The 26,656-nt window shown below is 33.9% G+C and overlaps 1 pseudogene; it reads right to left on the bottom strand.

The window, feature by feature from the left end:
• Positions 1-1,583: 1,583 nt before the first annotated feature.
• On the bottom strand, positions 1,584-12,862 carry LOC120618611 (coagulation factor XI-like; annotated as a pseudogene).
• Between the last annotated feature and the right edge of the window lie 13,794 nt (positions 12,863-26,656).

The raw sequence follows: 26,656 nt of genomic DNA, 5'->3' as shown, positions 1-26,656 counted from the left end.
GAAAAAAAATGGTTGATACTGTTTTCCATGTAATGAAGAAGGTTTTGTATTCTGTCTGCTTTGCTAAGGTGCCTTCTTGGCCAAGGTCATAAGTGCCACCCTGACAGTTCCTTTGACAATATCTAAGCACTGATATTATCTACAAATCCTCACAGGATATGGAAATTCCTGCCTCCGCACAGCACAGTGTCTTTTGAAAGGTGTTTGTGGCTACGTGTGTGCTCACGTCAGGGAGGTAGTCAAGTGTGGTGAGAAAGCTGCCTAGGGAAATAAAAGATAAATATTGATACCTTTTTAGGTAGGATAGGTAAAACAAACACATGCATGCATAATTACAATCTACATCTGGGAATCTCACCGTACACTATTGTGTTTGCAATAATATTGCCTGATACCTAAAGGCAAAAGGGAGGGAACTAATTTATTGAATATCTGTTTAAGCTAGTTATTGTGCAAGGCATTTTAAATGTAATCTCTTTTCTGAGAATTTTGGATGAAATAAATAATGACTATATGATATACTATATACATTGTACGAGGTAGGACAATAGCTAAGGCCATGTGAATCATATACAATGTAAAAGGTATTATTTATAAAGTCTTCTTAGATAAATGAGTCTTATATATGATCTCATTCCAAAGATTGAGTTCACTCCTTAGGGTCTGTGATAATGACAACCTACTGGTGCCCAAGGTCCTGGCACATGAGAACAGCAGGATGTGTGATCAGGTGTGGCCTCCAGATTACTGCCATCCAGAAAAACAGCATTATAAAGAGTAATGATCAACATTTGTTTAAATGTTTAGAATCAAAATTATTCAAGAAAAATAGAACTTTTACAATTTAAAAAAACACTATGTTTCATAGAATAATGCTCCAATAAGTGCCTAATAAATTTAGGTTAAATTTAATAGAATCAGGGTAATAGTCAAAAATACTTTGGGTCACTAAGTCCCAGTGTATCCCGATATTTCCACTGCAAGTAATAGATAACCCAATTCAAATGGTCTTAAACACAAAACGGGGTTTATTCTTATGCAACTTTGGTTTGTTAATGGAATAACTGAATATATAATATAAATATATATTTAATATAAATAAATGTAGTTAAAATCAAAATTTTACCTATATAAAAATCTAGAAAGAAAAATGTTACGTTTACCTCATAGACCTTTTTATAATTACAGAGTGTAAGGAAGACATTGTTCTCACTATTGTACCATTTTGTTAGTGTTAATTAAGTTAAAAATTAATTAAGATTCTAACTGAAATTACTTCCCAGAGAAAATAATTGGATAATAAGCTAGAAGATTTACTAAAAAGTGCTAGGTTTCACATTAAACTTCAGTAAAAATAACCAGTCTCTAAAGAGATTGTCATATTTAAAATCTCCAATCAAATAGACTTGGTAACCTTCTCACTAGGGTGATTTTGTCTTTCCATCATATTAATATGCTTTCTGAAATAATGTTATTTTGCTTGTATTTTAGCTATATGACTTGATATAGCAGAAAAGGTTATGATTAAACTGTGGTTTTTATCTGTAAAATGGGGCATATAGAGAAACATCATGTTTTACCTATTAATTTTCTGTACCCCATCCAGTCATCCAGCAATCAGAATATATATTTCTCTTTCTTTCAGAAAGCAAGTGGGTCGTTGAAAATCTAAATTTTAAAAATCATAACTTAGTTATCAGACACAAAATATATCTTCTTTTTGTTTGCATATTTAGTGTGTTCTGTGTTTACTATATTCATTTTTGCTTCATTGTCATTCATTTTCATCTCTCGTGTTTACACAGTTCAGGATAAGGAAATGAGAGAGATGAGCCACAGTCCTCCCCACTAACTCCGTCACTCTAACAAGGTCTATGACCCTTGAGAAGTTGCCTAATTGCTCTGACCTGCAATACTTTTGTCCCTAAAAAGAAGATCATCTTTAGTATTCTAATATATTATAAAAATTATATCATTCTGTGCATCTGAAGAAGCCTGGAGAAAATTTATCATTTCACCCACATCCCCAAATAAGATATAATAATCAGGAAAGAGAGTCAGTCTTAACGGACTGAAAGACTAGCTTTGCAGACCCTCTTCCTTTCATGATAATAAACATGGGGAGAGATCGCTGGGCCAGGCCATGAATCTAGTAGCATCAAAGAGGATATCTAGGTCATCATTAGAGATAACCTTCCATTTAAAATGTTGCATACCCATGTAATTCATTGTTGTTTCCAGTTTCAACAAGGCAATATCATCCCCACTTTTTGCCATTTTATATTGAGCATAAATTATTATTTCTTGAACCCCCCAAAAAGATATCCTCTTTGATTTCTGATTGATTTAAAATGCCACTGTAGACATGCAAATTTTTGGCTGAATTTACTCTACAGAGTAAACAATAGAGGAAAAAGATTTCCTTTACCAACTAATTCCCAAACATTTGCGCTATATTGTTATTTAACTGGCTATTACTATCTAACATTTTTCTCCCACTGGTGGGCTTTTAGGTAGAAAGAAGCAGTATCATACTAAGACTTTTTCAATCACATAAATTTCCTATCTAGAAGGTCTTAGCCTAGCATTTATCTTATATTAAACACACAAAAGTGAATCAATGCTTTAAACACACACACACACACACACACACACACACACACACACACACACACAGTATGAAGAGCTCCAGGTTTTAGTCTCAACCCTGCCATTCATTAGCTGCGACCCTGAGAAATTCATTTGAACTTTCTAGTATGTAAAAGATAAAGAAGACTACTGGCCTCAAATGTATCTTTGAGTTATGAATATGCTCCATACTAATTTTTTTAAAAACAAAACAAAACTATGTCTGGAAACAACTCAGATACTGAAGTGCAAAGAGGAAGTTTGGCCAACTCCAGGATGTGTATATGCTTCCAATGAAGCTTTTATGTTTGCCCAGTACTGAAATTGACCTAAGTAAGGAATCTGATTTGAGGATGCATAATAAGCTCTTACAGAAAATTCTCTTTCAGTTTAGTTCTGGACTCAACGCCCAGGACAATGCACCAAATTCAGTGTGCTCTTATGGGAACTAACAGGAACTCCCTGGGGAGGTGTGTACGTTAAAATGGGAAAATGAAATAATACGCAAACAGCAATGTTCTTGCACCTATTCCGATGCTGGTAGACCATGAGTGGCTCTTCCTTTTTGCTCACTTTTTTTCACTAAAGATAGAAAACTTATTTAGTAAATAGGATAATATACATTTTTTTTTAAAAGTACTAAAATCCTAGTGATAGATTTAATATACATGTGGGCATGGTGAATGAGTGAAAAAAAGAGTACCAACTCAAAACGATGAGTAGCTGTTAATATCTACTGGTTTCCAATGATGGAACTTCCACACAGGTGTCTTCGGGTGGGTGACGTGATGTGCAAAGTTATCTGCCATGACCATTCACTGTGAACAGACACTGTTCTTCCAACAAATCTGGGCTTGATTTTGGTCGTACACTCTACAACAGAAGGATCGCAAGGAGTAACTTCCTAAATCATCATTTTCCATCAGTAGTTATACTCCTTCAGGCACAAAGGAGAAAAAAAACCTCCCCTCCTTTCAATAATTTACCATGACCTTGAAGAAACTTTACAGTCAAGTTGGAAAAACAAAACATGAACATAAAAATTGAAGGACTAAGTCATCTTGTAATTACATGCCCCCAAAGAATGCTTCCTCTGGTACTAAGAAGCATTCTTATCTTCCCTCAAATGATAACCCTGATGGTTAAAAGCAGCTGTTGTTAATTGCCTCCAGACCAAGAGCATCACCTGCAACTTGTTAGAAATGCAAATTCTGAGCACCAACTCAAACCCAGTGAATCAGCAGTGGAGCTCAGTAATCTGAGTTTCAATCAAATTTGCTAAAGTTTGAAAACTATTGTTATAAAGAAAAGCTGAGCACCTTCCACTCAGCTTGCAGTCTATGCACAATTCCTCCCCTATCCCCTTCTACTTGGGCTGACCTTTGGTCCATCACCCCCATTCCACCCACTTCCAAACATGGGCTGCTCTTTTGTTTGTAAACTGTTTCTGCCCTTTGGTCTTGTTGACAGTGTAGGGGTCTTTGGCCCAACTCTTGATACTTTCAAAGGACTTTGATTCAGAGTTACTCCTATGTTTCTCTCCTGTCTTGGGTGTCCTGAGAAGGACTGTTCATTCTATTTTTACTTCTTGACATGCCAAACACCAGAACCTACCCTCCTGGTTGGAGTTTTGGCCAAATCCTTCCCTGTAACTTAGACAGAATGGGGGCATGGTACTTATAAACATCATTATTCTAGAGCAGTGCTTCTTATATTTCAATGTGCATATATGATCACCTGGCTTTCTTTTAAAATGCAGATTCTGATCCAGTCTGGAGTAGGATCTGAAATTCTTTCTAACAAGTTCCCAGGTGATGCCAATGTGTTATGCCCAAACCACAATTAGAATAGCAAGCAGATCAGGGAAGCTTTGTATCTTTAGCTAAAGGAGTGTGAAGTTAGCAGAAGAGTCATCAGTCAAAAGCTAAGTCCTAGATCATTCATTTACTAGTTTTCTAAGCATAAAACAACTTCTCTAGGCCTTTCTTTCATCAACAGGAAAATGAATGTATAATTCTAGGGCAGACTCCAAACAGAATTAGAGGACAGGAAAAGAAGCTTTGAAAGAAACACCAGCTTGTAGCAAGCTGAGGTAGGAAAAAGGGTGATGTGTTTGTGAAAGCCTAAATAGTCGGATATCTTGAGAAGAGAGTTTTCATTTGAGAGTGGACAGGGTGCAGTTTAGTTTTATAGAACCGTTTTGAAGATTTTGACTATACTCTGGAATTACTGGGAAGCCCTTATAATTTGCGAGGTGGAAGTGGCATAAAAGACAACATTTAGGAAAATTAATAGATGAGCAGTAACTAAAATGTTTCGAACAGCTCAATAAAGACCTTATTAGGGTGAGTCATAGGTCTTGATGTTCATTCTATTTGGTTTCTCAGTTCAAACAAAATACGGAAAATATCGTGTCTAGCATCAAATTTTATGTTAAGAAATGCTTCTTTTGATGGCAATTGTTCTGTATCTTCAGAAAATTAAGTTATATTGTAGACCAATGACAGTTCAAGGATGTAATAAACATCTCAATTAGATATTCCCTTTCGTATTAGGATACTATTTCATCAAATAGAGTGCAGCAAAACCTAATTAGTTTCTCTTCATTCAGAAGTTGCATTAAAAAGACATAAGATTTTATTATTCCTTATCTTATTTTTCTGCTTCATCTATTAATCTATATCTGATATATTCTGTAACTTTTACAGGCCAAAGTCCATAAATTTAACAGAGAATATAATGAAGGAAGGAGAGTGAACAATGGATTCTGCAATTTAAGGCATAAGTGCTGGTTCCTCTTTTATAAACTATATCAACATCACTAACAACAAAATTTTCTAAGTGTCCCTTCTAATGTTTAGTAGAACTAAGGCAAGAGAATTATTATAAATACTCCTTCTTGTCTTAGGTAAACTTAAGGTTTACCTTACATAAACTAAGGTTATTGTGAGCAAAACAGAGAATTATGAAACAAAACTTAATTGATGGACATTTTAAAGCAAGTTGGATCATTTAAAGATTCCCATCACAGCCCCCAGACATTAAGCAATAAAAGTCTAAAAATATGTGGTTTTATGTAAATCAGTAAGTACTAAAGACATAATAGAGTGTTGTGATATTCTAGGGAGGAGTATGTGTGTGATATGTTCTTTCTTGTTGGGGATTCTGTGCCTTAAATGATTCTGTTTGCCTGTAAAATATCCCTTGCTACTACTCTCAGAATTGGCCATTGGGATAAAAACACTGCTGATTTGATTTTTATTCTAACTTTTATGTTATAGGTCTTGTTTAATCTAGACAATCTGTTCATTTCCACCCTATCATACTGCCACACATTGATAAGATTTTACTGTAATTTTTGCCAAAATTCATAATGTGCCAATATGCAAAACCTGAAAGAATGAAGGCCTCTGAAAAGTAGCTACTCGAGTATTTCTTAAATAGATACATAAATTTTCAAACATATGATGATTATTTATGTTTCAACTAAAGGTCAAGTAATGGTTAATGGAAAGAAAATGAATAATTTGATTAACTGAGATTTGGGGATATTACGATTATAAAGGATAATAAAAATATAGTTGGCCTTGATAACAAAAATCAGACAAAGTGTTGGTTCACAATGAAATACCAGTTGTAAGATGCGTCAAATTAAAACACATATTCAGTTAATACTAGGGGATGCAGTTTAGTCAAGGCCCATTGAAACATGGTCGGCCTGGGTGATAAGGAGTGAAACTAACAGAAAATTGTACATTTGTTTTTTCACTAATGTTTCCCTTATGTGGCTATTATTGGATCTCTTAGTCACGCTATGTTAAGTATAGAATAATTCCTTTACATGTATTTTTTTCAAGTGACATTAAACTCACCATTATCCATTTTACACAACCTTAATGTGTATCCAGAGATGCCTCCTCTCCCATGAAGTATTTTAGTTGGCAATCCATTGGAAGACAGTTTTAAGTAATTTACCCTTGCAGGTTGGAAACAAAGTGGTATAAATGCAATGCACCTCTCAAAGCGGTGGGGCAGGAGCATCTCTGGAGCCCTCCTTATGTCTTACTTCTTTCTGTTGTAAGATTCTTGAGATGGAGAATAGATAAAAAATTGGCAGCGGATGCTATTGGTACATATTTTCTGGCACGTTTCATGCCCTTTCACATAAACGATGTCCAGTTCTTCTCCCAAAAAAATCAGTGTCATGGTAAAATGATGGATGGCAGAACACTGGACAGCAAATCACATATCAGACATAAGATGCAAAACTTTAGCACTCACCATTTGGTTAATCTCAGTTAGAAGAAAGTGCTTTCATTGTTTACCTGGGATGCTGTGCCTGCAGTTTTGAAGACTGAAACCAGAAAGAGCTTCGTTTTTTTTAATGTGTGTGCTTGATAATCCATTTTTAGACGTTTCAAGGAGACAAAGATTTCTAACAGTAAAAAAGGGGAAATATAAATATATCATATAAAGCATAGCAAAGAAAAAATACTTTTTACAACACATATCTAAGTTTATGTTAACATTTAATAGCAAAGATTTTCCCATTTCCCACTGAGTCAGACCCCAAGGTCTACAGTTGTAGACAAATTTTCAAAACTAAACCACCTGCCTCCACAAAAATTTTCTGTACTGGCTCTATTGTCAGTGTTCCTAGCATCTTTTTTTCCCTTTCTTTCAACAATGCTGGCCTATCTCAAAGATCCAAGAATTTTCATGCTCCCTGGAAATATCCCATCCAGAGTTTCACTGCAAGCTTAGACAGGGATAAGTAAAATCCATTTCAGTCTCCACACCCAGGCAGCATCTTCCTGTAAGAGCACAATATCACATTAGAGAACAGTTCTGTCCAGCAGAATTTTCTTCAATGGTAGAAATATTCCATGTCTATGACATCTAATTTAGTAGCCACTAGCCATATTGTGGCTATTGAGCACGAGAAACATGGCTAATACAGCTAAGAAAATGAATACTTAGTTTTATTTAATTTTAATTAATTTACATTTACATTGTAATTTACATTTAAAAAGCCAAACCTTGGCTGATAGTACACATGTGCTCCAGTCACCCTGTATTGAGGATCAAATGTGCCACTCCTCTTATAGGTATCGATTAGGAATTTTATAAAAAGGATTTAAAAAAAGAGCAGTGATGACACAAAATAACACATTACAAAGGCATCTTTCTAATTTCTGAAATTTATAATGTCCCAAGGCATCTTTGAATTTCCTTTCCTCTCTAACTGCATTTAATCCTTTGATCATCTCACCAGTTTCATGGCTTTAATTCCCAGCTATACGTTGGTGACACTCAAACATATATCTAGAGAATAAACCCTCTTCTTAATTTCAGACTTCTCTTTCTAATTGCCAATTCGGCATTTCTCTCTGGGCATTGAATAGGAATCTCTCCTCTCTTGAAATCTGCTCCTCATGAAATCTTTTGTATCTCAGTCATTGGCATTTTCATCCTTTCAACTCCTTGGGCCCAAAATGAAGCTGTCACTGACCCTGTCTCTCCTTCACAACTAATATCCAATCCATCAATAATCCATACTGGCTCTACATTGACAATATATCCAATCTAGTTACTTCTCTATCACTTCCATTCTGCTCCAAGTAGGGAAGGGTTTTTATTTATTTAGCTTACTAACAGTATCCCCACTGTCTAGAACAGTGCCTGATCTATAGTAAGCATCAAATAAATTATATTCAATTTGCGGAGTAAATGAAAGTAGCAGATACATTTTAATGTGACAGATTTAGTACTTCTGGAATTACAGCTTCACTCAATAGAAGACCAAGTTGGCTTGATGGACAAGGAACTCAAGGACTTACCTTGACTCGATTACTCTAAGAAACCTTTCCCCCAAATGAGCTGCCAAGTCAAGCAAATGCCAAAGGCTCTGAGAATTCTGATTTAGATAATATACACAGTCTAGATTTTGAAGCAGGCTTAATCTTAAGGGTTTTTTTGTTTTGTTTTGTTGTTTTGTTTTGTGTTTAGCGAATCTTGTTAATGAGAGGCAAAACTCCAGCAAATGTTCCTTTAAGGATCAAAGAAATTTACCATGCTTTCTTATGGTTCCCCATGTTAATACCCATCAGTAGGGGAACAATTCTCAAATCTTCCTCGACCCACATCGCCAATCCCACTGATGTAGGCCATCATTCCCATCTCTCTCCACTTGGATTTGACGTTCCACTGATATTCCAGCTGTTTCTGCTACAGGTTTGATTATCTTAAACCAGGCATTGGACTATGTTGCCTCTTTGTGGTCATCTGTATGTTCTTCTTTCCATTCAGAACTAGACAATTCTCCTTTTGCCAAAGGTAGAGCCCTCCCTAAGCTAATGAAAACCAAGAATCCTTGATAACATTAGATTTGTGGTCAGTAAGTAGGGAATGCAAAGGGAGAAGAGCTAGAAATTCTTCTGTGCAACTTTTATCTATCTTATACAGACATTTTGATTAAATTTGTAGTAGCTTAGAATTTTTAATGATGGATTTTGATCAGCCGTTTTTAAAAGATAACGCATTACTCTTAATCTTAACTCCTTACCTTTCAGATTCTTTTGGCCATTCTTGAAAAAAGAAGGTAAAAAACAAACATTATACTTATTATAAAAATGTCTCTTATGGGTTAAAAATGAATTTGACACCAAGTTGATGAAAAAAATGTAATAAATCCCCATTTTGCTTTCCATCGGGTAATCTAATGACCATGGTTCACTCACCGATGCTCTACAATTGTAAAACATCTTGTTGCGTATGTGAAAAAGTAACAGTGCATGTCATTCGTGCATCTTTCTTGGCATTCCTGAGCATCCTAGGTGATAAAGCCACTATAGTTCACTCCCTTCATGTCTAGGTCCACATGAATCTTTTTGTTGTAAGCTGGAAATAAAAGCATAAAATATGGTTATCTTTCAGACTCTAGGGCAACTCCGATAGTTTTGCCTTAGCAACTGTCTGTCCTGATTTACTCTTTCCACTCCTCTACTTTTCCTCAGAAATCCTGTTTTTATTTTAATCTGCTTAATTCCTATTCTCACATGGAAGCAGTAAAAAAAATGCCAATTTCCTTCTTATAGTGCAGCAATATTAGACTTGGTCATTCCTCTTTCAGTTTTCTCAGCTGGCTTCTTATGTCTTTAACTCCATTGATTGATCGATTCACTAATTGACCTATTCAAGTATCGATGTCACTATTAAGACAAGTGTCACCTCAACCTTTACAGTTGTTTCCTTTGATTAGAATTAATATGTTTAATAGGGACTTTAAAATAACTTTAAGCTTGGAAAGAGAAAGAAAATAAATGAATGATGAGAACTGATGTAGTAAGATATTTATCTTATGAGATAAATTTTATTTTTTTAGAGTATATCCTCTCTCTCTCCTCCATATGGGGGATAAATATATATATATTTATCATAGTTAACTTGTTTATTTTTAAATTTCAGTCCTTCCCCCTACTGCCCTCCCTTTTGGCAACTATCTGCTTGTTCTCGATATCTATGGTTTTTTTTATGTTTTGTTTTGTTTATTCATTTGTTTTATATTTTTAGATTCCACATTAAGTGAAATCACACAGTAATTGTCTTTCTCTGTCTGACTTACTTCACTTAGCATAATACCCTCTAAGTTCATCCATATTGTCACAAATAGCAAGATTTCATTCTTTTTTCTTGCTGTGTAATATTTCATTTTTCTTTATCCATTCATCTGTCAGTGGACACCTAGGTTGCTTTCACATCTTGACTATGACAAATAATGCTGCAATTAACATGGAGGTGCATATATCTTTTCAAATGAGTGTTTTTTTTTTCTTCAGTTAAATATCCAGAAGTGAAATTGCTGGGCTGTATGGCAGCTCTATTTTTAATTTTTTGAGGAATCACCATACTGTCTTCCATAGTTCCTGCAACAATTTACAATTCCACCAACAGTGTATGGTGGTGTTCAGTGTATGTCCCCTTTTCTACATATCCTCACCAACACTTGTTATTTGCTGAGTTTTTGGTAATAGCCATTCTGACTGATGTACTATGAGATAAATTTTAATAAACTATAATGGGGATAAGGGAAATGCATGTATGCTAGTTTTTACTCTAAACTGAAAGTACTTTAATAAGAGACTTTATTCCCATACAGCAGGGTTTTGTTTTATAGCCATAAAACCATTCCTGATGTAACTATATGTGTACATCATAATATCTAGTATTCATTAATTCTAATAGGATAGCTTACCACTTATTTGGTGTGGGTATTGCTTGAAAGAATATCCAGAAATTGCTCCTCTCATATTCACCCTTGGCAGTGTTTCTGTAACACTGTCTTTCATGATGCAAATAAACCTTTTTTTTTTTTAAATAACATTACTGGGTGGGAATTTATGTTTTAAAATAATAATGGGTCTTAAAAGTCAATATGCAGGAACTGATGATATTATTAATAATATATTTAAATAAAAAAATAAGTCAGTATGCAGAAAATCAAAGACAAGGAAATAAATTACTCCATCTCATGCCAAAAAAGTATTTTCTTAGCAAGACTGTGAGTTTGTTTTTTATTTCATCTCTACATTTCAAAGATGAAGTATGAATTTCCTTCCTAACAGAAAACATGAATGAGCAAACTATGGCCTGCTGATGAATACAGTCTTCTGCCTGTTTTGTATAGCCCATGAGCTAAAAATGGTTTCTATATTTTTGAATGGATACATTTTAAATGGTTATATAAGTACTTATATAATATCCTTGACTACATCTCTGGACCCATAAAGCCTAAGATATTTAGTTTCTGCCTGGTTAAGAAAAAATTTACTAATGCCTATTGTAAATTCTCAAATAATAAATTTTATAAGTTTAGAGTACTATGCAAATAACTATAAATGCAGCAGTAATACACAAAAATGCTGATAACATAAAAAAAATTCTGCAGTAAGGCTTTACATTGAATTTTCAAGTTCAATATGGAAACAAAGGTGGTAGGTGGAAATTTTTTAAAATATGACTATAGAGACAAAACACCAAATGTAATTTGTGAATTTTGGTAAGATTCTGGTTAATAATTATAAAATACATTTGGAGGACAATTGAGATTATATAAAGAGATTCTTGCTAATTTTGTGTAGCATAATGTATGTTAAAATATTTAAGAGTGAAGTGTTATGATGCTTTCAAATTATTTCAAATGGTTAAACATATACACACATATATGGATAGGTAAGGCACAATTGGCAAAAATCTTGGCAGCGAGAGTGGATCATTGTACTATTTTTTTCAAATTACCTTTAGAAAATTTAATTTTTTTAAATAAAATAGTTGAGGAAAATATGCTAGTTTAAATAATATCGCATAAATTTATATATATATACTATATATATGCCTAACCATTATACTGCACACCTGAAATTAATATAAAATAATATTGAATGTCAACTATAATTTAAAAAATTTAAAAAGGAAGGGGAAGGCAAAGAGAATTAAGAGTTTCAAATTTTAAAATTGAATATCAATAATCAATCAAAAAGCAAAGAGCAAAATGATTAAGAGGCAATATTGTTGTACCACTAATATTGAGAGCAGAGGGAGGTTGGAGAGTCCACAATAAGTTATGTCTGTTCCTTCTCCATCTGCCTAAACACCACCTTTTCTTCTGCGATAATTAATATTTCACTTGAAAGAAAATATATTTTTTAATTTTTAACATTCAATTTCATAAAATGGTATATGAAAAGTTTTTACTAGGTAATTGTCATGTAAAATTTATTAGTAGTAATTATCATGTAAAACCCATTTTCTCTATGAAGAAATGTAAACATTTACCATTTGGTAGGATCTTCAGATGACGATTCATTCATAAAAGTGAAGAATAAACACCTTGGGTGATGGGTGCAAACAATGTGGCAGTGCTTGGTGCTTGGTGTAAAAACAGTAATAATGTCTCCTCCTTGAAAGCAGATGTCTTTGAACAGTTTTGTCACACATTCTGTGATGCAATACATGGCACGTGTTATTTTGGATTTTAGTGGGAACATATCTAATTAGGTAATAATGTCACGAAGGCAAGCAAAGTAGGTTTACTTAACAGGAAATATGCCTGAACTTAGGAAATCAGGGCAATCATGCTCACTACCCTTTAAAATTGCCATTACCCAGGGCAATTTTATGATATTTTATTGGATAAGCAGCCTCTGATAGAAAAGAAAATCACAAAATGACACATTTGCCTGAATGGAATTGTGCTTATGAACGATTGTCTTATAGACGTGTGTACTTTGTGGGTACTTAAATCATTTCTCAAACCTTTACTGGTGGAGTCTGGAGAAACATGGCAGAGTGAGAGACGTCCTCAGATCTCTCCCCTTGAAACAACAATAAGCTGAACATCTAAAACTCAACAAAAAAGACCCAATCTGCACACCAGCACATCTGAGCATGGGATCTGCACATAAGAGCTACCATAGGTCAGAACCCCAGGTATTGGGCAGTGGACTGGAAGAAGTAAAGAAGCTGCTTCTCACAGCTGCAGAGCTCCCTGTAGTAAGAAGGGAAGGGGAGAAAGTGCAGTGACTTCCCTGAACAGCCCTGCCTGAGAGTCCTGTGAGCTCCATGTGGCCAGCAACGGGGTCCAGTCATCAGGGCAGAAAGCAGAGAAGCAGAATGGCAGAGAAACAACAGTTGATTTTTACCAGCTGCAGTTGCAAAACTGAGACTGAGATGCAGCTCCCAACTCCCAACCCAGAGGGCTCCTAACCCCATATCCTCCAAGACCAAACACTGCAGAGCCCCAGGGGAATCCGAGCAAATGCTATGGAAACTGTCCTTAACACTGACAGAGACTGAGCCTAAGGGTAGTGAGCATGATTAAACATCTACAAGGGAAAAAAAGGCATTATTAAGGTCTTATATAAAGCAGCAATCCAAGAGGCTTAGTCGCCACATACTGGAAACCTAAAGAAAAGTGCCTTCTTTGCAACAGGCTAAAGAGAAACCTGGAAAAAGCAACAAAATACACTTCCACTAATACCCAAGCAGAGGAATAGTCCATTAAAACCATGAACAACCAAGGTGACAAGGCATCTCAGGAAGAGAAAAATCTCCAGAAAATAAGTTTACAGACATAGAAATATGTGACTTACATGACAGAGAATTCAGGATGGTACTTCTGAAAAAACTCAGTGAGATCCAAAATGATTCATATCAACAATTTCAAGAATTGTAAAAACAACTAGATGAGCAGAATGAGCTCTTTAGCAAGGAGATTGAAACCCTTAAAAAGAACTGAATAGATCTTCTGAAAATTAAAAAAACACACTGCAAGAGTTGAAAAATGAAATAGCAAGCTTGGGAAATATAGTTGACCAACTGGAGGAAAGGATCAGTGATATCAAAGAAAGAAATCTGGAAATAAATCAGAAGGAAGAAGAAAGAAACTGGGAATGAAAAATAATGAAAGAGAACTACAAGAACTAGTTGACACCATCAGGAGAGGAAACATAAGAATAATGGGCATTATCGAAGGTAAGGAAAAGAAGCAGGGACTAGAAAGCATTTTCAGACAAATAGTTGACGAGAATTTCCCAAACCTAAGGAATGAACTAGAGTTTAGAATTCAAGAAGTCAATGGAACACCTAATTATCTCAATCCAAAAAGGCCTTCACCAAGACACATTGCATTAAAATTATCAATAACCAATGACAAAAACAGAATTCTCAGGGCAGACAGGGAGAAGAAAACGGTAACTTATAAAGGAAAACCCATTAGATTATCCTCGGACTTCTCAATGTAGACCTTACAAATCAAACAGGAATGGAATCAAATATTTAAACTGTTAAGTGAAAGGAACTACCAGACTAGAATAATTTATCCAGCTAAGCTCTCCTTAGATATGAAGGAGAAATAAAGACCTTTCCAGACATACAAAAATTGAGGCAATTCTCCACTACAAGGCCCGCATTACAGTAAATACTGAAAGGGGTCAGCTCACCTAAAACAAAATGACAAAAAAAAAAAACATAATTAAGAGTAAGATGATTATCAGGCAAATAGAAGCAGAGGAGTGCAATTCTTACTACAAATAGGGCATTATACGCTTAAACAATAAGAAGAGATTTGCTATAACAAGATAGTAATGAACTTTCAGCGTACATAGGGACAAAGTGAGACAACAATAAGTGAAAGGGGGAGGATTTAAAGATCCGAATTTGCAAAAGGAGATAAGGCACACACAGAAGAAAATGGATGACTGTTTTATATATATATATATAAAAATATATACATATATATATAAAACTATCTTTTATATATTTATAATGATAACCACACACCAAAGATTCAGAACTAAAATATACAACATAAAACAAGAAGAACCAGAGGGAAAACCCACAAGAGTCAACCAAAATAAAGAAAACAGAAACACAAGGAGAAGGAAGCAATGGAAACACGAAGTTACCAGAAAGCAAAAGATAAAATGGCTATAAGAAGACCTTGTATTTCAATAATCACTCTAAATGTAAATGTACTGAACTCCATTTACATTTAAATGTAAATGTAAAAGGTACAGAGTTGCAGAATGGATCAAAAAACAAAACCCAACCATATGCTGTCTCCAGGAGACACATCTCAGCTCCAAAGACAAATACAGACTCAAAGTGAAAGGGTGGAAATTGATATTTCAAGCAAATGGCATTCAGAGAAAAGTGGGAATAGCGATACTAATATCAGACGAAATAGGCTTCAAAATAAAAAAGGTAAAGAAAGATATGAAGAGACACTTCATAATGATAAATGGAATCATGTACCAAGAAGACATAACACTTATTAATATCTATGCTCCCAATCAGGGAGTCCTGAAATATGTAAAGCAATTACTAACAGAACTAAAGGGAGAAACAGACCAAAACACTATCGTAGTAGGGGACCTAAATACCCCACTGTCGGACATGGACAGATCATCTAAACAGAAAATCCATAAGGAAATAACTCCTTAAATGACACATTAGTCCAATTGGATATAATTGACATTTACAGAGCCCTCTATCCCAAAACGGCTGCTTATACATTCTTCTCTAGTGCACATGGAACATTCTCAAGAATTGACCACATACTGGGACACAGAGATAGCCTCAACACATTTAAGAGGGTTGAAATCATACCAACCATATTCTCTGATTATAATACTTTGAAACTAGAGATCAGCTCCAAAGGAAATCAGGAAGAACCACGAATACATGGAAATAAACAACATGCTACTGAAGAATAACTGAGTCAGGGAAGAAATAAAAAGAAAGATCAAGAGATACATAGAAACGAATGATAATGATAGTACAACAAATCAAAACTTTTGGGACACAGCAAAAGCAGTCATAAGAGGAAAGTTCATATCATTACAGGCTATTCTCCAAAAACAAGAACGAACCCAAATAAACAACCTAACATTTCATCTTAAAAAACTAGAAAAGGAAGAACAAATGAGGCCTATAGTCAGCAGAAGGAAAGAAATTATCAAAATAAGAGCAGAAATAAATGAAATTGAAAACAAAAAATATATATAATAAATAAATGTAACAAAGAGTTGGTTCTTTGAGGTTAATAAAATTGACAAACTCCTGGCTAGACTCGCTAAAGAAAAGAGAGAAAGGACACAAATAACAAAATCTGGGATTAAGAGAGGAAATTACGACTGATATCGCAGAAATACAAAGGATCATGCAAGAATACTATAAAAAAGTATATAACACCAAATTTAATAACCTTGAAGAAATGGACAAGTACTTAGAATAATACAACCTTCCTAGACTAAATCAAGAAGACCTGGAAAATCTAAATAGACCAATCAGCAGTATGGAAATTGAAAGAATCATCCAAAACCTACCAAAAAGTAAAAGTCCAAGACCAGATGGCTTCACCAGTTAATTCTACCAAACATTCAAAGATTTAATACCTATTCTCCTCAAACTTTTCCAAAAATTTGAAGAGGAGGCAATACTTCCCAACTCATTTTGTGAAGCCAGTATTACTCTGATACCAAAACCTGCTAAAGAGAACACAAAAAAAGAAAGCTACAGACCAATATCTCTCATGAACATGATGCAAAAGTCCTAAATAAGACACTAGTGAACCGAATACAGAAACATATTAAAAAGATTATACACCACGATCAAGTGGGCTTCATCCCAGGGTCACAAGGATGGTTCGACATATGCAAATCAATTAATGTGAGACACCACATAAACAAATTAAAAAATAAGAATCATATGATCATAGCAATAGATGCAGAAATAGCCTTCGACAAGATATAGCATCCATTTATGATCAAAACACTTCACAAAATCAGTATAGAAGGAAAGTACCTTAACATAATAAAGGCCATCTATGACAAACCCTCAGTCAACATTATACTTAATGGTGAAAAACAAAAAAAACCTTCCATCTAAGATCAGGAACAAGGCAAAGCTGTCCACTATTGCCACTGTTATTCAATATAACATTGGAGGTCCTAGCAAGTGCAGTCAGACAAGAGAAAGATACAAGACATCCAAATAGGAAACAAAGAAGTCAAACTGTCACTATTTGCAGATGACATGATTCTCTACATAGAAAACCCTAAAGATTCCACAAGAACACTATTAGGAACAATAAACAAATACAGTCAAGTTTCTGGATACAAAATCAACATTCAAAAATCCATAGCTTTCCTATATTTTAATAATGAAGTGTCAGAAAAAGAAATGGAAAAAGTAATTCCTTTGCAATTACAACAAAAAAGAATAAAATACCTAGGAATAAATTTAATGAAACAATTGAAGGATCTATATAATGAAAACTATAATACCCTATCAAAAGAAATTGAAGAAGATACTAAAAAATGGAAAGATATTTCATGTTCTTGGATTGGAAGAATCAACATAGTTAAAATGACCTTATTACCTAAAGCATTATACAGATTTAATGCAATACCCATCAAAATCTCATCGGCATTTTTTAAAGAAATAGAGCAAAAAAAAATCATCAGATTTGTATGGAAGCACAAAAGATCCCAAATTGCTAAAGCCATCCTGAGAAAAAAGAATGAGGCTTGAGGCATCACTCTGCCCAACTTCAAATTATACTACAAAGTGACAGTAATCAAAATGGTATGGTATTGGCAGCAAAATAGACCAGTGGAACAGAATTGAGAGTCCAGAAATAAACTCATATTTATATGGACAAATAATTTTTGACAAAAACATACAGTGGAGAAAAGAAAGCCTCTTCAATGAATGGTGCTGGGAAAACTGGAAGGCCACTTGCAAAAGAATGAAACTAGACCACACACCAAAATTAACTCAAAATGGATTAAGGACCTGAAAATAAAGAGGATTTTATGAATTTGACCTCAAAGGCAGGGAAGTAAAAGCAAAAATAAATGAATGGGACTACATCAAACTTCGGTTCAGCAAAAGAAATCGTCAGCAAGGAAAAGAGATAACCATCTAAATGGGAAAATATATTTGCAAGCAACACCTCCGATAAGGGCCTAATATCCAAAATATACAAAGAACTCATACGACTCAATAACAACAAAAAAAACAAACGATCCAATCAAAAAATGGGCAGAGGACCTGAACAGGCACTTCTCCCTAGAGGACGTACAAATGGCCAACAAATATATGAAAAGGTGCTCAACATTGCTAGCTATTAGGGAAATGCAAATCAAAACCACAATGAGATACCATCTCACATTTGTTAGAATGGCTATAATCAACAGGACAAGTAATAACAAATGTTGGAGAGGATGCAGAGAAAAAGGAACCCTCATACACTGCTGGTAGGACTGCAAATTGGTACAGCCACCATGGAAAACAGTATGGAGGTTCCTCAAAAAACTAAGAATTGATGTACCATATGATCCAGCAATCCCCCTACTGGGTATTTACCCCCCAAAACTTGAAAACTCATATCTGAAAAGATATTTGCACACCAACGTTCAAAGCAGCACTATTCACTGTGGCCAGGACATGGAAGCAACTGAAGTGTCCTACAATAGATGATTAGCTAAAGAAGCGGTGGTACATACATACAATGGAATATTACTCAGCCATAAGAAGAGATGAAATACTGCCATTTGCGACAACATGCATGGAACTCGAGATAATCATGCTAAGCGAAATAAACCAGACAGAAAAAGTTGAAAATCACATGGTATCACTTATATGTGGGATATAAACCTACAAGCAACAAACGAACAGGATAAACAAACAGAGACTCATGGACATGGACTATAGACCAGAGGTTACCAGAGGGCAAGCAGGGGGAGAGAGGTAGACGGGGTAAAGAGGATCAAATATGTGGTGACAGAAAGAAATCTAACTATGGAAGATGAACACCCAGTGTAAATATGTATATGCCTTATTGTTAAAGTGCATAGCTGAAACTTAGTGGATTTTGTCTACCAATGTCATCATAAAAATAAATAAATAAATAATTTTAAAATTTATATTTTCTGGCAAAAGATGCTCTTCAGGAGCTCATCCATGTCTAGAATGGGCCTCCTGCTTTTCTCTTTGCTCATTGCTCTGCTCCGTCTAAACTCCATGTTTATATGAAATAAAAGCTCCAGTGCCATCATTAGCGCTGGATGGCCTTAATGTGAAATGAAAACATACTACCTCACCTCATTATTTAAAATGGGCCAGTGTATTAACAGGAAATAATTTAGTCTTAGAAAATAATTAAATCCCCTTCAAGTAAAACCATATATAAGTTTTGTTTTTTTAAAAAACACTGTTACATAAAATTAAGTTGTTGTTTTTTTTTCTGTTTCTAGAAAGAGATATCTAATGTTCCAGGTTGTGGATTTTTGGGTCATTATTATTTAATCACAGAATAAAAGGTTGCAGTTTTTGATCTTGGTAAATTCTCATTGAGAAATACTGTTACATAGCCCTTGGTCTTCTAAATATCTAATATAAATGCATGACAAATATATATATATAATATATACATATTATATACACAAATATATATAACAAAAATGAAAATACTGTGGGCAGGGTAAAATATAACAAATGTTTATTGTAGTAATGACCAAAATGCCAATAAATATGTAGGAAAGTATGTAAGTATAGAGCAATCAAAACTTAAAACATTAGTTTTAAGAAGCTTATTAACTTTTTGATGGGTTAAATAGATTTTATATATTTAATATTAAAGTGCCTAATTTCTTAGAACTTACCGCCTGCTAAGTGGGTACTTCAATTTTACAAGGCAACTGAATTTCAAAATCTAAATACAGCTTCTTAGTGCCAGTAAATACTGGTTAATTTGTTTTTTTGGAGAACTAGCAACTGCTTGTTTTTGTATATTTACTGTGAATTCCAGATTTCTTGCTAATATAATTTATTGGCTCAAATAATTTATGCATTGGTTATTTTGGATTTTTCTAGGTACATAATTATATCATCTGTGAACAATGAGAGTATATTTTTTCCTAGTTCTTTACCTTTATTTTTTTTTTTCGTACCTTACTATGCTGACTGAGACTTCCAGTATAATGTTTAATGGAAATAGTGGTGGAAATTCTTGTCTTTTTCTCAATTTCTCGGGGGACATTCTCAATATTTCAGAATTAAGTATTAAGTTTCTTGAAGATTTTTTATTTGGATTTTTGTTTGTTTTCAGATATAATTTAACGGATGAGGGAAGTTCCCTTTTATTTCCAGTTTGCTGAGTTCTCATCATGAATAAAATAAAGTTTTATCAATTTTTTCTGTATGTATTAATTTTAAAATTATTTTTATTTTTTTATTGTAGCAGCATGTACATCTCTAGAACTTTTTCATCTTCCCTTCAGAACATCTCTACCCACTAAACATTCACTCCTCATCCCTCCTCCCCACAAACCCTGGCAATCACCATTCTACTTTCTATCTCTATAAAATTGACTATGCTTCATATCTTATATAAGTGGAATCATATGGTATTTGTTCTTTTGTAACTGGCTTATTTTACTTAGCATAATATCTTCAAAGTTTGTCCATGTCGTAGCGTGTGTCAGAATTTCGTTCCTTTCTAAGGCTAAATAATATTTCTTTGTACATATATCCACATTATGTTTCTCTGTTCATCCTTTGATAGACACTTGGGTTGCTATCATGAATCATGCTGCTGTGAACCCATCTATTTGACTCTCTACTTTCACTTCTTTTAGGGAATACCCGGCAGTGGTGCCTCTATTGATATTTGAATACTAAATGAAATTCTCATTCCTGTGATAAATCCAACTTTGTGGAAATATAACAATCTTTTCATAAACAAAAACATATCACTGGGTTAAGTTTGGTAATATTTTGTTTGATATTTGCATCAATGCTCATGAAGTAAAAAGGCCTACGATTTGTCATAATGTCATAATATCCCTGTCATGTTTTAGTATTAAGATTCCACTGACTTTATAAAATGAGTCGACCTTCTCCAATATATATTTGTCTTACATTTAATTAATTTCTGCAGTTGCCTCTTTTTTTTCTTCCTTTTAGTTTCTTTGCATGTAATTTGCTAATCTCTACCTTCTCGAGCCGGATTCTTATATCACTAATTTTTACCTTTTCCCTAGTCTAATGGTTGTCTATAAGCCTACACATTTGATCTCAGCACTGATTCAGCTACACGACAAAGTTTTGATGTGTCATATTTTCATTATCACTCAATTAAATATATTTTCTAATTTCCATTGGGATGTATTCTTTGACAGATATTTATTTAAAAGAGTATAACTTTATTTTTAAAAATTTGGGGATTTTCCAGTTGTTTTTTTTTTCTTTTTAGCTCAATTCCATTGTAATCGGTTAACACACTCTATGTAATTTTAATTCTTTAAAATGTGTTGAGATTAGCCTCAGAGCCTTGTATGTGGTCAATTTTTTTGTAAATGTTCCATGTGCATATGTAAAACATGTTTGTATGTATACATGCAGTTGGGTTCAGTGTTCGAAATATATCCATTGAGTTAGCACTGACTTGGTTATCAATGAACTAACAATACTATTTCACAATGATGACAATGAATAAATATAATAATCTAGTAAGATTCTTATCACACAAAAAAATAAAATTATTCACTACAGTGGAATTTATTTTATTTCAAATCTCTTTACCTAGATTTGCCATTTTTCACATATGCCAAAACAAAGTTTACATAGAATGCTAGCAACAGTAGCAGAAATTAACTGTAATATATATGCTATTTTTAAAATAAATGCTTGTTTTCATCATAAATAAAGAATAAACATGGGGTCTAAAAATACTAGTACAGATATGTCTTTCTGAATATTGGTTAAGTAATTTGTAAACAAATGTAGTGGACATGATGTAGAGTGGAGAATTAACAGCAGTAGTTAAATTATTGAAATGTGTAAATTCTAATTGCAAGAATATTTGTATAATATTTTTCAGCCCAAAATTGCAATATGTGTGTGTTGCATTAAACTGACTGCTTTATGGAAAACTGACTGATCAATGAGGTAAATCAAGACTTCTGTTTTTTAATATTGCTCTTAAATATTATTTAAATGCGTAATATAAATTTGGATATAAATATAGGTATAGATATGGATATAGATATGGATATAAATATAGACATAGATTCCTACTATTATGAATTCCTTCACCTCGATTCCCTTCCTTGCTTTGAAAGCCCCTGGAGCCTTAAGCAGAAAATAAATAAAACAATTTTATTTCCTTCCCTCCCTGGAGTAGACGGCGTAGGATTCTCCCACAAATCTGGGGTAATGGGGTGTGATTTCTGTCTCTGGATTTATGCCCTGTTTTCTAATCTACAAGTCAGGAAACAAGCTATTTTCAGTCCATACTTAAGATAAAGTTCTACTTACCACCAGAAACTGAGGCAAATAAAATGAAATGTATCATTTGGTATAATGAAATCACCCTATGAAAAAAATGTGCATATTTTTAAAACATAAAATGTGAATTTGTAATTAGTTTGCTGACATCAGGGTTTATAAGAAACAGGGAGGGAGGGGAGTACTTTATTCAATAGTGTTCACAAGTGTTCCTATCATAATGCTGATTTTTATCTTCCCCAAATCCTAGGACATTCCTCAGCAGGGCTTTGTGTTCAGTGTTCGACACTTTCATGTTCTGAAGAACCTAGGACTGATGGGAAGAGGTTCTCTTCCCTCCTTCCTTCCCTTCCTCTCCTCCACCTCCAGCTCACTATTTTTTTCCCAACTATATTTTATTGATCAATCATTCATGTGTACTTTTTAAAAACGTTATTATTTAATTTATTGGGGTGACGGTTAAAATTATATAGGTTTCAAGTGTATAACTCAATGATATGTCATATGTATGATGCATTGTATTTTCAACACCCAAAGTTCAATTTTCTTCTGTTACCATATATTCAGCCCCCTTTACCTTTATCTACCTCTTCCTTTCCCTTACCCTCTGGTAACAGCTAAACTGTTGTCTGTGTCCATGAGTCTCTGTTTGTCTTGTTCATTTGTTGCTTTCAGTTTTATATCCCACATATGAGTGAAATCATATGGTAGAACGGCTATTATCAATAGGACAAGTACTAACAAGTGTTTGGAGACGTTTTTGGGAAAAAGGAACCCTCATACACTGCTGGTGAAAAATGTAAATTGGTACAGCCACTATGAAAAACAGTAAGAATGACTAAGAATAAAATTACCATATGACCCAGCAATCCCTTTTCTGGGTATCTACCCCCAAAAATTTGAAAACATTTATCCGTAAATATATATGCACCCCAATGTTCATAGCAGCATTGTTCACGATGGCCAAGACATGGAAACAACCTAAACATCCTTCACTACATGATTGGATAAAGATGTGGTACATATATACAGTGGAATATTACTCAGCCATGAGAAAAGATGAAACACTGCCATTTGTGACAACATGAATGGATTCTGAGATAATCGTGCTAAGCAAAATAAGTCAGACAGAAAAATTTGAAAAACATATTATTTCACTTATATGTGGGATATAAAACTGAAAGCAATAAATGAACGTGACAAACAAACAGAGACGCATGGATACAGACAACAGTTTAGCTGTTACCAGAGGAAAGTGGGGGAGGGCAAGAGGTAGATAAGGGTAAAGGAGGTCAAATATATGATAACAGAAGAAAATTTAACTTTGAGTGTTGGACACACAATGCAATATGCATATGATGTGTTTTTAAATTGTACCCTTGAAACCTATATAATTTCATTAACAATGTCATCCCAATAAATTTAATAAAAAAGAAAAAAAATTTAATGTTAAATGCAATTGTATTCAAATTACAAAATTTGAATATATTTTCATAAAGATGTAAAATAAAGTTAATGTAAAATTAAAATCATTTTTATGTTTTCAAATATTATTTTTCTGTTTAAATCATCTATTAAAATTAAAGTGTAAAATGCAAATTATATCAAATAAATATTAAAATTTATTTGTGGAATGTTAACATTTTAAATTTTAACTTTTTGAAATTTTAATTAAATCTTTTTATAAAAATAAAACTATGTAATTCAAGCATCTGGATGTCTAAAAAAACAATAATTTTCTATTGTAAAAATTTGTTAAACCCCTGTGGTAGAAAAACCCTAAATAATAATTTTGAAACCATACCTGAAAAAAAAACCTGTTTGATGCAATTCTTCATAAAAATGTTTTTCTTTTTTCCACAACTGTCTTCATCCTTCCCTAAATAAGTTTGTGCAAGCAATGTTCACTTAACTTTAGTATTTACTTTTACTGGTTCTCAATGTTATGTAACATTGTCTCTTTGTACAGCATGTCTGTGAAAGCCCTTAAAATCTATGCATATCCAAAATGTAGAGTTGCTTGCTTTCTCAATATATTATTATTTTTTCTCTTATTTTACTGTATATTCAAGCATATGACACACACAGAGACAGCTAGAGAACTCGAATTTGCTTGTGTGCCTTAGCTGTTGGGGAAACTCACATTTAGTTTGCCTGCTAGCCAAAGTTGCACTTAACTGTACTTTCGAATATCAACTGTTAATTAATGTTAATCATTAATTCAAGGCTAATTTGAGTCTCACAGTCCAAAAAAAAAAAGACAAAACCGAGAGAAGTCTGATGGATAAAATTTCAGCTGTTGGGGGCTGGGAGTGAGTGGTTAGAAGGTAAGGGCGGACCATAAGTGTCCTGCTCTTCTAGACTCACAATTTCCCTGTATACAATGTTACCTCCTCAGAGGTCTATGCAGATACGGTTTGTTCTAAGGAGCCATGCTCTTTTTTTTCTCACTTGCAAACACCGAAAGTTTAAATTAAACTTTTTTTTTTTTTGAAAAATGATAAAAATGAGACTTTCATAGCTTTCTTTAGATCTTGGCTCACTGAAACACAAATGGAGATCCAGGGAGTGAATGACATGTCTACCTGTCACATCACAGGCAATCCAAAAATAACAGGTCAATTGTCTTTCTCCTGGAAGGCGCCTCCTAGTGGTCAGGCTAGTTCATAGAGAGGAAAGCTTGTGAAATCCTTCTCTGGATTTCACCTAATTACATTTCTAAGAGCCTTCTCATTGACCTGGAAGAAGGACTAAAGCTCTATGAAAGGCATGCTGATGCATGTTTCCTATTACTCAGCTCTATTCATTAATTTACTAGTTATGTCACTTGAGCAGAAACCAGCCTCCAACGCTGTAAACCAGCTACATGTGGGTTCTTGGACAAGTTGCTTTCTTTCTGGGCTTCAGATTCCTCATTTATAACATTAAGCATTGATTAGCCCTAAGGATTTCTATTTGGTCCCCTGGAAATGTAAAAGGAATAAAAATTAAAAACTTTTTAATATGTTTGATTCACATAAATTTTAGAGAAAGAAAATTTTATGGTTCAGAGAAGACATCTAATTTTCCATAGAAAAGCAAAATAAGACCTTAGGTTTATAAATGGAGTCATAGGTTTTAAAAAATATTCTGAAGATGAGGGGAGAAATAAAATTATAAGTTTGCCCTTGTTCGAAATTTCGAAATTTAGGTGCCAGAGGAAATATTGTACTTTGTTTAGGGACAATTTGCTAATATTAGTGTGATCTTCTGAACCTGGAAAATGTTGCCAGTTTACTTTGAAAATTTTAATATTTAGAGAGAGAGAGAGAGAGAATCTCATTTTATGTCTATCATAATAATGTCATCATCTAAACGGTTTCTGAAGGTGTGGAATACCCTGTGTCTGGTGGCCAAAAGCCTACATAGAAAGATGATTCAAGATTAGGACTACTGGACAACCTTTCAAAACTCTTATAGAAAGGAAAATGTGGAGAGAAAGAGAGAACTTATAAAGGAGAAGGTGAAGGAATAGTTAGTAAAGGTACATTTGAAGCTTGGCTCCATATTAACTAATTTGAGAATTTTGATAAGGGAAGCCAGTATTTTGTTCCACAGGGCAGAAAGTGAAGGGGGATTTGAACTTAGAAGAGGTCTTTATACAAAATACCAAAAAACTATTGTGGCATTCTATCTGGAAGGCAGTTATTCAGATATTTTTATTTGATCTGTTGCCAAGGTTTTATGGCTTATCTTGGCACAAAGAGTCCTTAGCTGCTTTCTTGAGTTTCCTATTTAAATTAAGTACATTCTAGTGACACAAAAAGCACACATTTGTGATGCACTGCTTTTTATGAAGCTCAAACATAATAGAATGGCAAATTTATGCCAAGGCAGGTTTTCATGGAAAACTGATACGTGAAATTATATAACATCCTTATATCCCTTATTGTTTACTCCATGAAACCCCATCTCCATCTGAAAGCCCTAAAAGGACTATAATGATAACTCTCTAACCCTATTGAGAGAAACAGAAAGACTCTAATGAAAGAAATACTTGAGAAACCAAATATTTTCCTAAATTTGGTTTAGCTAGTTAATGAAATCTCTAAAACCTATGAAATAGTATAAGGATTCCAAAAATATTTTTCTTTGTTTAAATAAAAGTGGGGAAAGAGTCTTAACTGCATAGAAA

Source organism: Pteropus medius, unplaced genomic scaffold (assembly GCF_902729225.1).
Source record: "Pteropus medius unplaced genomic scaffold, Ma_sr-lr_union100, whole genome shotgun sequence".
In the NCBI taxonomy this organism is placed as follows: domain Eukaryota; kingdom Metazoa; phylum Chordata; class Mammalia; order Chiroptera; family Pteropodidae; genus Pteropus; species Pteropus medius.
This window is presented reverse-complemented; position numbering and strand designations above follow the sequence as displayed.